Below are 15,923 nucleotides of genomic sequence, written 5' to 3'. Positions count from 1 at the left end.
CTATGAAACTAATGAAAAAAATCGCCAACTTCCTCACTCCAAAGTCTGATTTTTACAAGGACTCCATTTCTTTTAGGTTGCCAAAAATGAACAGTTTATTTGAATCTAAGTTAGGTCTTCAGGAAAAGAACTGTAATGTAAAATTGAATAATGTTGCACCAATGACAGGATAATTAAGCAGTTTAAAAACCCAACAATATTTCGGTTGCTCTTACTGTAGCATGTCCCAATAATGGAAATATAGAAGTCCTATTCTAATGTTAGTTTAGTTAAAGATACCAAAAATCTAGTGGTACCCCATGCTATATCAGTGTCCTGTAATCAGGTGAATTAGAAGTGTAATGACTGCTTTGACACAAACTGGTATTTAATATGCTGAAATGTACCAGATTTTTCCCTTCCCCAGGCATTAGTAAAATCCCCAAGATAATTAAAATCCAGGTCATAGCTAAATTCCTTTGAAACTGGGATTTAAATAAAAGAGTTTCTTTGGTGTAAGAATTTTTTGCGCAATTACATTTTTATAAGGTTAAAGTTAAAAATAAATCCAAAATCTTTTTAGGAGAGAACATTTAAAAACAGACCTAATGTGTTCCAAAACTCATCACACATGTGCCTGTCAAACAGATGCTTCCCCATAAATTAATTTAAGCAACTTTCTTCTCCAATCAGAGAAGAGAAAAGAGCTGTTAAGGGCCGTTTTTTGGGGTGACATTGTTTTGACTGACAAATCTTTCATGCTCTGATTCTGTCATTCACATCAATTATATTTCTCAAACATCTTTTTGAAAATGAAATGAAAACGTGTATCACTTGGTAGAGCAAAGAAATTGGAAAACTGTTGATTTTTAGTTGGCTCCATCCATGCAAATGCGGATCCCGGTTTTAAAAATTGTTTAAAAGTGATAAAAACAAGGATGGGACAAAACTCTTGCTGTCATCAGTTAGAAAAGAATCGGCCCCCAAATGTCAAAGTATTCACATCATCCCTTTCTTCATAGTGTTATTTATCATTAGAACAGATCTAACAAAATGATGTCGTTTAGTGAGCCTAAATCCTACTATATTTAAAAAATAAAAATAAATCAAAAAAGAAAAATTTGAGGCATAGCAGAAGTTTTGCTAGCATTTTAAAGACAGGCAACATTAGTTTTTTTACATTGTTTTGTTCCAATTGTACAAATTTAATTTGCCATCTTTTAAAAAAAAACCCACACAATTGCTAGAAAAGGAATTAGTAGATGTAAGGGGGTTATTAAACATTGGCATTCACCCATTGCTCTTACACAGAAAAGGCAGCACTGAAAAAGACAAAGCTGATTAATATGAATGGCAGCTAACCTAAAAACTAAAACTTGAACAGAATGGTGTATGCTAATCTTGCTCAAATACAATTATGAAAGCTGAATTTGCTGGTGTTTGTCATTACTCTGCAGGCTGAGGGTTTATGTGAATGACATCTCTACAGTACTAGGCAATCCAGTAAGAAACAAAGAATTTTATCCACACTGTCAATTTCCCAACTGCCCTGTCCATCCAGAGCTGCTTGAATAGCAAAAGACTTTACAATCTAGGGTTATTTGTGATAAACTTCATCTAAAAACAACCCATTCATTACTAGAAATGTCCTTAATCCTCAAGTTGCCTGTAAGGAAAAGATTGAAATTCTGTGTTGTTTATTTGCTCTGTTGGGTCCACAACCAAAATAACTCAACATGTTAGCCACATTAATAAAATACCTGCCAGATCAAAAATCTTAATAATCAGCCTTAGTCATGCCATTGTTTATAGATGTTTGTTTACCAGCGTATCTGGAGACATAAGGAAAACCTTAATAGCTCTGGCCACTCATTAGCAAAGTACCATGGAGCCCTAATCCCATAAAGATATTAAACTATTTTTCCTTACAACAGCAACAAATGGAGGGAATTCTCATTACTTATAAAGATGTGGTACATTCTTTGCATATTGAGTTTCTTCTTATACTTTGAACTCTTATCCCTCATCATTCTATTTCTGAGGCTAAGATCAAAGTAGATCGGCCTTACAGAGCTACAGATGAGTGGACGCATTTCAGAGAATATTAATGCCCTCTTGAAGAGCAAAGCAGGGAAGGAGGTGTAATCCCCTAAAGAGCTAGCCCTGGGAGTCTAGTAATACTGAACAACTGTAGCATGCTCGATGGATCAGCTGTTAAAGAGTGTAGCCTCATGGAGGTGGAGCTGCTTCTCCTAGTTTAACAATGTGTCCCAATTCCCAAAGCAGTACTGAGACTACGTTTTTTTGGAACTGGCGAATCGTGTAAATGTGGATTCTGGCAGATTGGCATAGAGCAATGTGTTTTATAGTAGAAAAATAAGTGGCCAATTTTGTATTTTGCATTTCACTGTGTCTTGATTTTCTGGCCTCTCTAATTTGGGCTGATGACTTCTCTCCTCTGGTTTTAGATGTTACCTTTTGGTATTTTGCCTACTCAAAGGTTATTGTTACCGATGAACTGGCTGGACGTACTGGTGTGGGATCAGATAATGTTTTCCCTTGATCTCCCACTTCCAGCAGCTGATCCTGACATATAAGGTTTATTTTTTGCCTTTGGACTGCTTGCCAGACTTTTAAAGAGGAATTACTATAGACCCTTGTTAAAGCTAAGAGTAAACATGCTAAGTACTAAGGCATTTGGTGGGTATCATTATATGAAAAGAAGAAATGTTATATTCATTACAGAGGAAAATCTAGCAATAAAAAGTATTACCTGCATTTATAGCCCTTGTAACCTAATTTCTGTGACAAAGCGAAGAAGTAAAAACATTCCATTCTGCCTTTCAGTGACCCCTATAAGAAACCCCCCATGGAGTCATTTAGGATAGTAATTTGAGTGAAAATACATGCAGTCTTTACTTTGCTTGCTCGTCTTAAATTAAAAAAACCTTAGCAATGGTAAACATAACAGCATTTTAAGATGATTGCAAAATGCCTTCAAATTAGTAAGCAATTAAAAGAAATAATAACTTAAAAGACATTTTCCACAGCATAAAAGAGTGACAAAACATGGAGCTGTGTTGTGCAAATGTTAAATTGTACATAAAATACCCCTTCAATATATGCTGCCAGTAAAACCCAAGGCACTGCAGGTCATTAAAATGTCAGACTTGGGGCAGAGTGGAAAAAATGCTGTGTTTAAAAGTAAACATGTAGCCCTTTTATAATTATTTCCCCTTAAAGTTAACTGTGCAAAAGGTATGAAAGAAAGAAAAAACGAGTTTGCTCTTTCTGTGTTTCTAATGAACAGTGCTGCATCATCAGGCTGAAGGGTCAAACTATGATCCCCATTCCTGCCCCCCCATCCATGTAGTCAGTGGAGGTCTTGCCATTGATTCCAATGGGAACAGGATTGAGCTCTACTTATGGATCTTCAATTCATTTTCTTTTAGCCAGCTTTCATAAAAAGAAAACAGGATTGTACTCATCCATGGTGTAAACCCATTCACTTTACACCAAGAATGAACTGGATCAACACCTGTTTTAGAAAACACGGGGAGCCCAATAATCAAATATACATTCCTTAATAGGCTATCCATATGACACAAACCATCTCATACTGACAGATTAATGCCTGCTCCACTCACCTTTGTGGTAAGTGTCCAGATGTGGGGTTTGAGCATTATATTAAGGAGTTCAGACTACTACTGGGCCCAATCCCGTACTCCTCATACTAACTAAAAACCTGCATTGAAGTCAATGGAAGGTTTAGCCTGAATACAGAGTGTGAAATCTTATCCTACTTGGGCATAGCTAAGAGGTAATCTAATGTTACTTAGCTGAATCATCTGTTTAGTTTTTACTAGCTCATTGCAAATGAATCAATAGACAGCAATAGAATTACTTGTTTTACATTTGTGAAAATAAGAAGAGAAGAGATTTTACCAAGCCTGTTTCCACACTGAAAACACAAAATGGTGAGATATATGCTGTTGTATTCTGTAGTCTCTTGTCTTATTTCCAGAGCTCTCTAAGTCAGTCACAAAAAACAATGAGTCAGAAGGATATCAATCACATTCCAGTTTTGTTTCCCTCCTATTGGAAGAAAGTGCATCATGGCCCTGAATAAAAATGTTCCATCTCATTAATTTTGTATATTTTAAGCAAAATGTCTGGAGATGAAGTCGATCAATGTTTGCCCTGTATCATTTACTGAGTTGAGTGTCAAAGCCAATACCAAAAGATGCTTAATACCCCAGTTAAATTCAGTCCAATACGTTTAACTGAGAGAAGAACTGGACTCATAAAATTCAGATAAATGCAATGGTTATGAAATAAGTTTACTACTTTAAAACTAGAACTTCAAATTTGGGGCTAAATTCTGTCCTTGGATGCATGTTTTTCTTTTGTCTTTTCAGTCAATGGGGACTGGGAGCATGCATCTAAATTTGCCCCTTAGGGTATGTCCACACAGCTGCTGGGAGCGAATCTTGCAGCCTGGGTCAACAAGCTTGTGCTAGTACACTAAAAAATAGTAATGTGAACATTGCAGCTCAGAAACCCTGGGGAGTGGGGTGGGTGAGTTCAGAGCCCAAGCTGGAACATCAAAGGAATGTCTACACAACTATTATTAGTGCACTAGCCCAAACCCTGTGGGTGTGAATCTGTTGACCCAGCAGCTGTGTAGACATACCCTTAGTATCTCCTTTCCTTAAAACTACCTAATAATATTGCTGAAAATGTATGATGTCAGGATTACAATCAGCAATTAAATCAACATCCCTCTGGTTTCTATCTGATAAATGCAGAGTTCAGAGAGCAGGTCCACACTACGGGGTTACGTCAACCTAAGTTATGCAACACCAGCTACGTGAATAACATAACTGGAGTCGATGTACCTTAGGTCGACTTACTGCTGTGTCTACACCGTGCTGGGTCAATGGGAGAAACTTTCCTGTCGATTTACCTTATGCTTCTCGTTCGCCAGAGTCAACGGGAGAGTGATCGGCGGTCGATTTAGTGGGTCTTCACTAGACCTGCTAAATAGACCCCTGGTGGATTGAGCGAAACAGCGTCGATCCACGGTAAGTGTAGACAAGCCCAAAGTTAAGTAAAGAGACAGGAATGATTCAGAAAATGCCACGGTGAGAGTCAATGTTCAGTTAACCCTTCAATGCTTCTTTAACAGGCCTTTGCTTTAGAAACAGTTTTTATCAGAAGAAAAGATTTTCATCACTACATGAAAAAAATATACATGAATTTCTGTGATAAAATATACTATACTCAAAGTGCAAACATATGGAAGAATATACTCTCAGATATTTAATTTCCAATATTTTTATTTATAATACCTATATTCTAATATATTTGAAGGAAAATCAAATGTATTAGAAAGTGCAAGTATACTGGACCATATTTAACCTTGGTGTAAGTGAATGAGCCAAAACCTGATCAGAAGAATCCAAAGACTTACGTCTTCTAGACAGACTAAGACAGTGGTGGGCAACCTGCGGCCCCCATGCAGCCCATCAGGGTAATCCGCTGGCGGGTCATGAGACAGTTTATTTACATTGACTGTCCACAGGCCCAGCCGCCTGCATGTCCCAGTGGCCGCAGTTCGCCGTTCCTGGCCAATGGGAGCTGTGGGAAGCAGCGGCCAGCGTGTCTCTGTGGCCTGCCCCACTTCCCACAGTTCCCATTGGCTGGGAACGGCAAACCACAGCCACTGGGAGCTGCGGGCGGCCGTGTCTGCGGATGGTCAATGTAAACAAACTGTTTTGCGGCCCACCAATGGATTACTCTGACAGGCCGTGTGTGGTTCTCGGGCCGTAGTTTGCCCACCACTGGTCTAAGACTTAAGTGTCTACCTCAGGCATCTGAACCAGAGCTGAGTAAATAATTCATAATGAAGAACAGATTTGAATTTCACTTCTTTTTTCCATTCATGAATTGTCCCAATTCTATTTATTTACATTTTTTCAGAAGTGGTGACTCCAGTTCAGCAAAGAACTTAAAGCTCCCGAGTAGCCCTACAGAAGTCAGTGAGACAACTCAAATGTGTGCAGCTAATATATCTTTGGTGTATGTAAAAAGCGCACTTCGCTGGTTTGCTACATACCACAAATGCCATCGTTACTGTCTTTTGACTTATAAAACTAACAGCCGCCAATTCAGAATTGCAAATATTAATGTAAAATGTGTATGTTGAGCTTAAACTCAATGGACTTTTCATAAATTCATAGAGTTTAAGGCCAGAAGTGATCTCCCGTATATCACAGGCCATTCCATTTCACCCAGTTACCCCTGTATTGTACCCTTTGCCCGTGTTTGCTACAAAGTTGGCAGAAAGTGAACATATCAGGACAAATTTGTATGACCTTCAAATAAAAAAGTTAACTCTGTGTGTGTCTTCCTTCTTATTTTCCATGTTTTCTTCTCATCTTCTCAGTGCTCTGTTTCCTCCCTCTTCTGAAGTCTGCACAGGTACCAGGGAGAGTGGGTGAGGGAATGGTGCTCTTTGGGAGCCAGAGGGTGCACGGAGAAGGGGACAACATTGTTGTTCCCTCAAACTAAAATTTGAGAAGACTTGTCTAGGGGATTCATCCAGCGAAAGGAAAGGACATAACACCATTTTCCTCTTCCCTCCCTTTCACTCTTTAATACAACCCGTAGTGACCCTGGCTTCTGTCCCTAGCATTTAATGCAATTATTAACTCTGCCTCCCATATGCCCCACTCCCTTTTTGTCTCTTCATCCCCTCCTCCAATTCCACCACCCCCCAGCTCCAATTCTGATCTGTTTTCCTGCCTGTTCTGCATTCTCTGTTACCTTCCAATGGGTATTTCAATGATGAGTGAAGCATGCTTTAGATAATATTTATTTAGGGCTAGATTGTAGAGTTACCGCTAATCCTGAGAAAGGGGAAGCCTGAAGTTGTACTGCCCCAGGAGAAGAACAGGGACCAAATTCTGGCTCATACTTACTGTTTGGTACTTGACTTCCCTAACTTGCTTCTCTGAGCCAGGAGGGGGGAGTTAATCTGTGCCAGCCCTTTGCCTGGTGCCGATTACTTTCCTGTGGGCCAGCTCAGCCTTTCTGATCAGGGTGTGGGACTGTGGGGCTGCTGTGTAGATGTCCCCTTCCTACTTCTGCCTATCCATCCCCAGGGGTTGGACTAGATGACCTCCTGAGGTCCCTTCCAACCCTGATATTCTATTCTATGATCTACATGGGGGAGGCCCTGTGGAGGTTGTTTGCACTGCTGTGCTCTATCCCACGATGCAGAGGAGCCAGAGAATGCCTGCAGCTCCTTAGCACCTTGCTGAGCTATGTAATCTTGTCCTTAATTAATGAAAGAAATAACTTATAAAGGGAACACAGTAGTGAGGCTACTGGTTTTATTCTTTCTGCACCTGGTCTCTGACTCTCCATGCATGAATCAATGGGTGGTGTGACACTGCACAGTGCCCTGAAGGATGTGTGGCACCTCTGAAGTAGCCCTCTCCAGCATATCTCCACTTTTAATTGTGTTTTTCTAAATTCCTTGACTGAACAAATTGGAACATGTACAACGATTTAGCATACCCTTGTTTGTATTGTTACGACAGTACCAACAGGTTTCAATCAGTATTCGTGGACATGCCAACAGTTTTCTGGATCTACTGTAAAGTAAAATGTCGTTGTGTGTCTCCATATCTTTAACAGTCTCATCAGTCTTTTTCACATTGTCCAAAACAGGCTCAATCCACAAAGTTTGTGTTTTCTTGATGCATCTGTGCTCACTTCACTCTTCTATGCATGCTTGTTTATCTCATTCACGTTCTCAGTTACCTTTAGTAGCTATCTACAATTACTTCATAAAATCTTACCACTTTTATGTGATCACTGAATGTGAACAAAGTGACATTTTTTTATTCACGATAGCTTTTTCTGGCCAGCAACCCTTTTGCCAGTTTCTAATAGAGTCTTTGTTTTCTAAATTCAATACAAATCTTTTACCTTAGTAATAATATTGTATCTGTTGTGAGCTGTCTAACCTGTTTGCCAAAATCCAGGGTTATTTATCATCTTTTGATTATGTCTCATATCTGGTAATTGAGTACGTATTTACCTTTTTATTTAACCTTAAAGACACAAGGCCTTATTTTTGCTGTTGGATTGTTTGTAGGACTGCAGAACTAATGGTGTTACAGCACCCTAAGATTCTGAAATGTGAGCAATTGAGATCAAAGAGATATTTTGGTCAGATTATTTCAAACTAGAACTGTCAAGCGATTAAAAAAAATTAATCGTGATTAATCGTGCAATTAATCACACTGTTAAACAATAATAGAATACCATTTATTTAAATATTTTTGGATGTTTTCCACATTTTCAAATATATTGATTAACAGAATACAAAGTGTACAGTGCTCGCTTTATATTTATTTTTTATTACAAATATTTGCACTGTAAAAAAACAAAAGAAATAGTATTTTTCAATTTACCTAATACAACTTTGTAATGCAATCTCTTTATCATGAAAGTTGAACTTATGAAAAGAAAGACAAGAAGAAAGAAAGGAAGAAAGAATACAATGTCCTCACTCTGAGTTTGAAGCAACAAGCCAGAGGCAGCTTTATTACGAGCAATTGCAATTGGTCGGGAGAGTACACACGGGCAGGGATTCCCCTCCCTAGACAGGTCTCCGCTAGATAAACAATTCGGGCAAGCTTTTATACCTTTTGTTACATACCATAATGAGCAACAGCTGCATTTTGTTATACATATTTCTTTTTGATATCTTACTTTTTTTTATTAATTTCTACCACAGTCTACATTCCATTCTTATCTAACACAAGGTCAAAACAGTATTTCTTACTGTCTGTTTCCACCCACCTAGGCCCTGCCTTCAAGTCTCACGTTATTAGAGTTGGTGTCAGCCTGACTTTGTTAGCCTGACTCTTGCTCTATTCCTAGAGACTAAGATATCTATGTTCAAATTCCCTTTCTCCCTTTCTTCACTTCCACACTTACAAATGTAGATTTATGTACAAAAAATAACTGCATTCAAAAATAAAACAATGTAAAAATTTAGAGCCTATAAGTCCACACAGTCCTATTTCTTGTTTAGCCAATCGCTCAGACAAACAAGTTTATTTACATTTTCAGGAGATAATGCTGCCCACTTCTTGTTCACAATGTCACCTGAAAGCGAGAACAGGTATTCTCATGGCATTGTTGTAGCTGTCATCTCAAGATATTTAAATGTCAGATGCGTTAAAGAGTCATATGTCCCTTCATGCTTCAACCACCATTCCAGGGGACATGCATCCATGCTGATGACGGGTTCTGCTCGATAACAATCTAAAGCAGAGCGGACTGACACATGTTCATTTCATCATCTGAGTCAGATGCCACCAGCAGAAGGTTGGTTTTCTTTTTTTGGTGGTTCGGGTTCTGTAGTTTGTGCATTGGAGTGTTGCTCTTTTAAGACTTCTGATTGACTCCACACTTCATCCCTCTAAGATTTTGGAAGGCACTTCAGATTCTAAAATCTTGGGTCAAGTGCTGTTGCTATCTTTAGAAATCTCACATTGGTACCTTCTTTGTGTTTTGTCAAATCTGCAGTGAAAGTGTTCTTAAAATGAACAACGTGCTGAGTCATCATCATCCGAGACTGCTATAACATGAAATATATGGCAGAATGCAGGTAAAACAGAACAGGAGATATACTATTCTTCCTCAAGGAGTTCAGTCACAAATTTAATTAACGCATTATTTTTTTAACAAGCATCATCAGCATGGAAGCATGTCCTCTGGAATGGTGGCTGAAGCATGGAGGGGCATATAAACATTTAGCATATCTGGCATGTAGATACCTTGCAATGCCGGCTACAGAAGTCCCATGCAAATGCCTTTTCTCACTTTCTGGTGACATTGTAAATAAGAAGTGGGCAGCATTATCTCCCATAAATGTAAATAAACTTGTTTGTCTTAACAATTGGCTGAACGAGAAGTAGGACTGAGTGGACTTGTAGGCGCTAATGTTTTGCATTGTTTTGTTTTTGAGTGCAGTTATGTAACAACAAAATCTACATTTGTAAGTTTCACTTACACAATAAAGTGATTGCACTATGTCTGAGATTGCACCTCACTTGTATGAGGTGAACTGAAAAATACTGTTTCTTTTGTTTATTATTATTTTTTACAGTGAAAATATTTGTAATAAAAATAATAATATAAAGTGAGCAGTGTACATTTTGTATTCTGTGTTGTAATTGAAATCAATCTATTTGAAAATGTAAAATGACATCCAAAAAAGATTAAAACTGTGATTAATCGTGATTAATTTTTTTGAGTTAATTGCATGAGTTAACTGCGATTAATCGACAGCCCTATTTCAAGCCCTTTCTTTTGTTGTGGTGGTGGTGGTGGTTTTTTGTTGGTTTTGGTTAACCTCTATTTAGATAAAAGTTCTCACAATTACAGTGTTGCCAACTCTTGTGATTATATTCTGAGGGCTGTGACACTTCGAGTTATTCTTAAAACCCCAGTTTCTGAAGTTATGTGAATATCTGAGAATTGCAGCTTTTTTTTTTTAAAGTTTTTAGCTTTCATGCTTGTGAAGAAAAGCATGAAAATGTAACACTCCTTTCCCACTGTACCATAAAAGATCAAAACCAAAAGGCAAATAAAAGAACCTTACATGTATTTTTAACTTCATGTTTTTTAACGCAATCTTGTGACTTTTGCGGGGGGGGGGGGATGGGAGGCTGACATGATATTTCAATGTTTACCTCTCAATTGCAGTATTCTAGTCTTTTGTTGTGAAACCTCCAGTTCTCTTCTCCTCTAGAGACAAAGGAATCATCCAGCAAAACCAGAGAAGCAAAGAGTTCATGTTCTCGATATTTCTGAGGTAAAAACAAGCAGGAAAAAACCCTCTTAAAAACAAAAGAAAACAAAATCCCCTCAACTCTCAAGCCTTTCAGGTTTTCTTTCTACCCCATGAGGATGCAAAAAAGGGCAGGGACACATTTTTTTTGTCTTCATTTGCAGGTCATCTTTAAACCATGTGAAGTGAGATTTATATGTGAATTGGAGTATTTTTCTAAAGCAGTAAATTGCCTATTTTGACATGCTAGGCTCTCCACCACAGCCTCGTCGCCTATTTAAATTAGAAGTGAGGCAATGGGGACAGATAATGACCTCTTCATTAATGAGCCCACTACTTTTAATTACTTTTAGATTTAGGAGAAATCTAACAGGTTTTATGAAAGTGCCTCCTGTTTAATTAGCAAAAATCTCCTTTTGTTAGGAAAATGGGGTTGTGTGATAGAAAGAAGGAAGTCATACTGAGAAAGATGTAATTCTTCCCAGCATCTCTGTGGCGTAATGGGACATTTGACCCTGTTTCAGCAAGGTATTTAAGCATATGCTTAATTTTAAGCATGTTAGTTGACCTACTGATATCCAGCATGTGCTTAAGTAACTTGCCGAATTGGGGCTTTAAATATGTCCACTATTATCGACAATGCAGAATGCAACCAAATGTTTTTTTAAAAATTATTATTATTTTGGGAAGAGACTAAATTCTCAATGAAGTCAATGGATAAAAGTGGCAGGGGAGTGTATGTATTAGGATAAACATTTTTCTTTTGACAGAAACTCATTCAGAAGCAAACCAGGTCAAGGGATGATTTACGAAACTGTCATTGTCATATGGTGTTAATGTGATAGCTGGTTTCAACTGACATCTGTGAGAAACAGTTGGACATACCTCTTCTTTTGCATGAACTAGAGTTTCTAATTAATTATGCAAAGCTGAAAAACAAATAAGAGTAGACTGAAAAATAATAGCTAAAATCTAAGATAAGGTGTACTCTCACACCTTGTTCAGTTATCGATACCCATTGCATTGACCACAATGGTTTTATTTTGACAATGGACTTTTACCAGCAATAACATATATTACTGATAGCACTATAACTGATTCTAAGACTCTTTTATGTTATGATTTACAATCTCTGTAAAGCTAAAGCGTTAATATGGGCAAAATCATGCAACATGAAATTGGCATTCATTAACATGGGTTACTTTGCATACAATACAATACAAAATTTCCTTCAGTATCAGGCAAGTTGTCTTTTTTCCATTTATGTGTTTCAATGATCTAGCAAGTTTACTGTGTACAACAGAAAAAAAAATCCTGCATCTGTTTCTCTTTCAATATATGAGAGCATTGAACATACAACACAAGGTTATGTTCAACACTCAAGTCTTTTCTTGTTGTCACAGTTCTCTTCCATACCATTGTTCGCACAGTGTCCTCTGTTCATGTTATCAAATGTTATACCATCACTTTCATCAAAACATCAGGCATGTTGAGTTATCCATGTGACCACCAAGGAGCATATCATCCCAATTTGCATATCAGAGTATCATTTTATCATTTTCATAACCATGTCTGAGTAGAATCATCCCATGGTTTAGTAACCTTTTATAACTGTGGAACTTTCCTGGGCTTTTTGACCTTTAATCTCATTCTGGAATACGTTTTTTTCTTTGAAAGAGAAATTGTCTTCTCAGCTATAACTCAGTAGAAAAACCTTGCATAGAAACACTATTTTGTAAGCTCTTTGGGACAGGGAATCTCTCACTGTTTGTTTGCACAGCATCTAGCACAATGGGCCCTGATCTCAGATGGATCTTTAGGCACTACCTCAAAACAAATATTAAATATAATACTAAATAGAATAATACTGATTAAGGGCCAGATTTCCAGAGGCCTGCAAACAAACAAGAGAAGGTGCCAAGTTAGGAGTGGGAAGAAATCACACCATGAACTGCCTTCAAGAGCCTTTCAGCAGTCTTGGCACTCATGACTTGACTTCTATTTTGGGGATATCCTCCTTAAGCATAGACAATCAAGTCATTAGTTGCTGGGGCTGTCTGAGGTCCCCCAAAAGCGAGGGCCCCCAAGCAGTGCTTTGGTCCTGCCTCCACTGTGTAACACTGACTTCACCTGCAAAATCTCAGATACGAAAACAATTGTTTTGATCTGTAAATCACATGCTTGCATGCATTAACAGCCTGTTTGCACGTGCAGCAACAGGATTTGCGTGCACATGTGCAGGATTTTGCAGGCAAACCAGCTGCATGCCCTCCCCATGCACAGACCTTTGGAAATCAGCCCCTTATCAGTACACTTAGAAGCGAATGTGTTTGAAGGCAAAGTAGTTGCAAACTAGTTCCTCTTCTACTTGTCTACCAAGGCATGAGGTACAAAGATTCTTCTTAATGACATCACAAAAACTGAAAGCAATGCTACTGCATTTTTTAAAGAAAACCTACACAAAATTACAGTGATTGCATCATAGTCAATGATTGAATTATCATCATAATTGCTGAAAACTATCAAAGTCTCAGAGGTTTGTTATTTGTAATACTGAGGCTCTGATCAAATAGTATAAAGGACTGATTTAACTAGTGATTAGATTAGAGTGCAGAACTATGTAATTACAGTGACATTCGACATTAGAAGAAACTCCATCATTCAGTGACTGAGACTGATCTGTCTTACCTTGTCACATCAAAATCCAGCATGCTTGTCCAAGGCCCCAGTGTAGTGACATCAAGAGCAAAAGAGATGAAGACGGTGTTCTTATATGTATCAGGCGACAGCTTCAGGAGCAGAGTGCATAGAGCGCGTTCTTCTGAAGTAAGCAATCAAGCCGACCTATTCCTGGCTCTCACACACCAGGGGAAGTTGTTTCTGTGTTGCCTAATAACTTATAGACCGTCCACTAAGCATTGTGAGTTCTGCAGTTCCCACATAGGGTTTGAAGAAAAGGAGTTAATTGGGCCATATTGGAAATATATGATCTGATCCTCAGCTGGCATAAATTGATGTAGCGCCATTGTCTTCATGGAGCTACACTGATTTACATCCCCTGAGGATCTGGCTTTTGGGCCCAACTCTGCCACACTTACTCACACACTGAATAATACCTTACTACGTGAAGAATCCCATTTACATTCAAATGGGACCGACTACTCACTTAGTAAGTACCACCCAATGGACCAGCTTGTGAACTCCTTACGCCCCATTGTTGGGCGTCTAGTTGCATGATTAGTCCCATTTACTCCATTGAGACTACTTGTGTAAGTCAGTAAAGGCTCCACAACCCAGCCCAAGGTGAATAAAAATGCCAAAATCAAGCTGTTAATAAGTACCCGGGCTGGTCACTAACCTGTTGCAAGCTAGCAAGGTGATACAATTGGTAAACAGGCTAATATAATTCTGGGGTGTCATATGTAAGACAGGTGAGATAATACTTCTGCTCGACTCGGCACTGGTGAGGCTTCCGCTGGAGTACCATGTCCAGTTGTGGGCACTACACTCTAGGAAAGATGTGGATGAAGAGGAGAGCAGAAAACATGATAAAAGGTTTATGAAACCTGACCCTATGCTGAAAGGTTTAAAAAACTAGGCATGTGTAGTCTTGAGAAAAGAAGACAGAGGGGGTGTGACATTGGCACACCAGGTGCCAGCTCATGCCAAGGCCCAGGGAACTGAACACTGACAAATGCACAGCTGGAAACCAGTCTGACTTACCTGTGGGTTAGTGTAGTTAAAATAGATATTAGTGTTATAACAATGCGTTTAGATTTTATGGAATGCTTGTAAGAGGCTGCATGTTTTAATCCTACGTATAATATCTGTATTCCGTGGTATAAAGTTGTATTGAGTGTTTGCATTGTAAACCTCTGTAAGCATTAGTTAAGGTAAAGTGCTCGACTTGCACACAAGTCAAACGAAGGCAAATGAAGCATTGTGTGGCATCAAAGGACAGTGATCGAGTTGATTGCATTCCTCACTCCCTCCAGGAAGCAGTGGCTTGTACATGAACTCATCCCATCTGCTTGGATTCTGGAGTGAAGGAGATAAAAATCCCTGACAGGAGAAACTGGGATCTTTATGCTGTCTGGACTCTGAGGTGCAAAGATTCCTAAACATATGCAAGAGAGCCCGATGCTGCTTGGCATGAGTCAGCTCTAAAGGGCATATAGAGCTGATTATGGAAGCTTATATTAGCTTTTTAACTCTAAAACGGTAACTCATTTGTGTGTGTGTATGTTTCTTGTTTTAACCTTGTCCATAACTTTCATTTATTTTCTTAGTTAATAAATCTTTAGTTAGTTTATTACAGGATTGGCTACAGGCATTGTCTTTAGTTTGAGATACGAGTACAATTGTCCTGGGATAAGTGACTGGTTCTTTGGGACAGGGAACAATCTGAATATTGTTGAGATTTTTGTTGCAAAGTGACCATCTATCACATAGTCTAGCTTGCCCGGGTGGCAAGATAAACTGGAATGCCCAAGGGGACTGTCTGTGACTCGATGGTTAGGCAATTACTGTGCTTTTGTTACTGGGTTGGTGAAATCTAATTATAAAACATACAACCAGTTTGGAGTTTCTGCCCTGCCTTTTGACAGTCTGCCCTGACTCACGGTCACGAGCCACTCCAGACACTGTGATGGGGGGCGGAGAGGGCACTAGATAACATGGTTAAATATGTTGAGAGCTGTTGGTCTCATCAACGGTTCTCCATGTCTACTGAAGGCAGGACAAGAAATCATTGACTTAATCTGCAGCAAGATAGATGTGGGTTAGATATTAGGAAAAACTTTCTAACTATAAGGATAGTTAAGTATTAAATAGGTTGCCAGGAATCCCTGTCCTTGGATGTTTTTAAGAACAGGTTAGACAAATACCTGTCAAGAATGTTCTAAGTTTACTTGGTCCGGTCTACGCGTGGGGGGATAAATTAGATGACCTAGTTTATCCCCCCATGCCTATCCAACTGTACATTTTTATGATGCTATGATAGGTACTAGTACCACAAGCTGCATATTTTAAATGCTGTCTTTGGCAGACATTTTGCAGCCATTGTAAC

At 38.7% G+C, this 15,923-nt stretch overlaps 2 long non-coding RNA genes across 3 annotated transcripts in view; one reads left to right on the top strand and one right to left on the bottom strand.

Moving 5' to 3' along the window:
• LOC101947479 (uncharacterized) overlaps positions 1-7,064 on the top strand; it is a 64,187-nt gene extending 57,123 nt beyond the window's left edge. Inside the window, exon 4 of the long non-coding RNA XR_508614.4 lies at positions 5,962-7,064. This is a non-coding gene — a long non-coding RNA (uncharacterized LOC101947479). The remainder of the gene's footprint in view (positions 1-5,961) is intronic.
• The window catches only part of LOC101947655 (uncharacterized), a 53,616-nt gene extending 42,720 nt beyond the window's left edge, over positions 1-10,896 (bottom strand). For both annotated transcript variants that reach the window (XR_006174955.2, XR_010592552.1), the window contains exon 1: positions 10,758-10,896. This is a non-coding gene — a long non-coding RNA (uncharacterized LOC101947655). The remainder of the gene's footprint in view (positions 1-10,757) is intronic.
• Positions 10,897-15,923: the final 5,027 nt, after the last annotated feature.

Source organism: Chrysemys picta, chromosome 14 (genome assembly GCF_011386835.1).
Source record: "Chrysemys picta bellii isolate R12L10 chromosome 14, ASM1138683v2, whole genome shotgun sequence".
Lineage (NCBI taxonomy): Eukaryota > Metazoa > Chordata > Testudines > Emydidae > Chrysemys > Chrysemys picta.
Note: the sequence above shows the minus strand (reverse complement) of the source record. Positions and strands in the feature narration are given on the sequence as shown.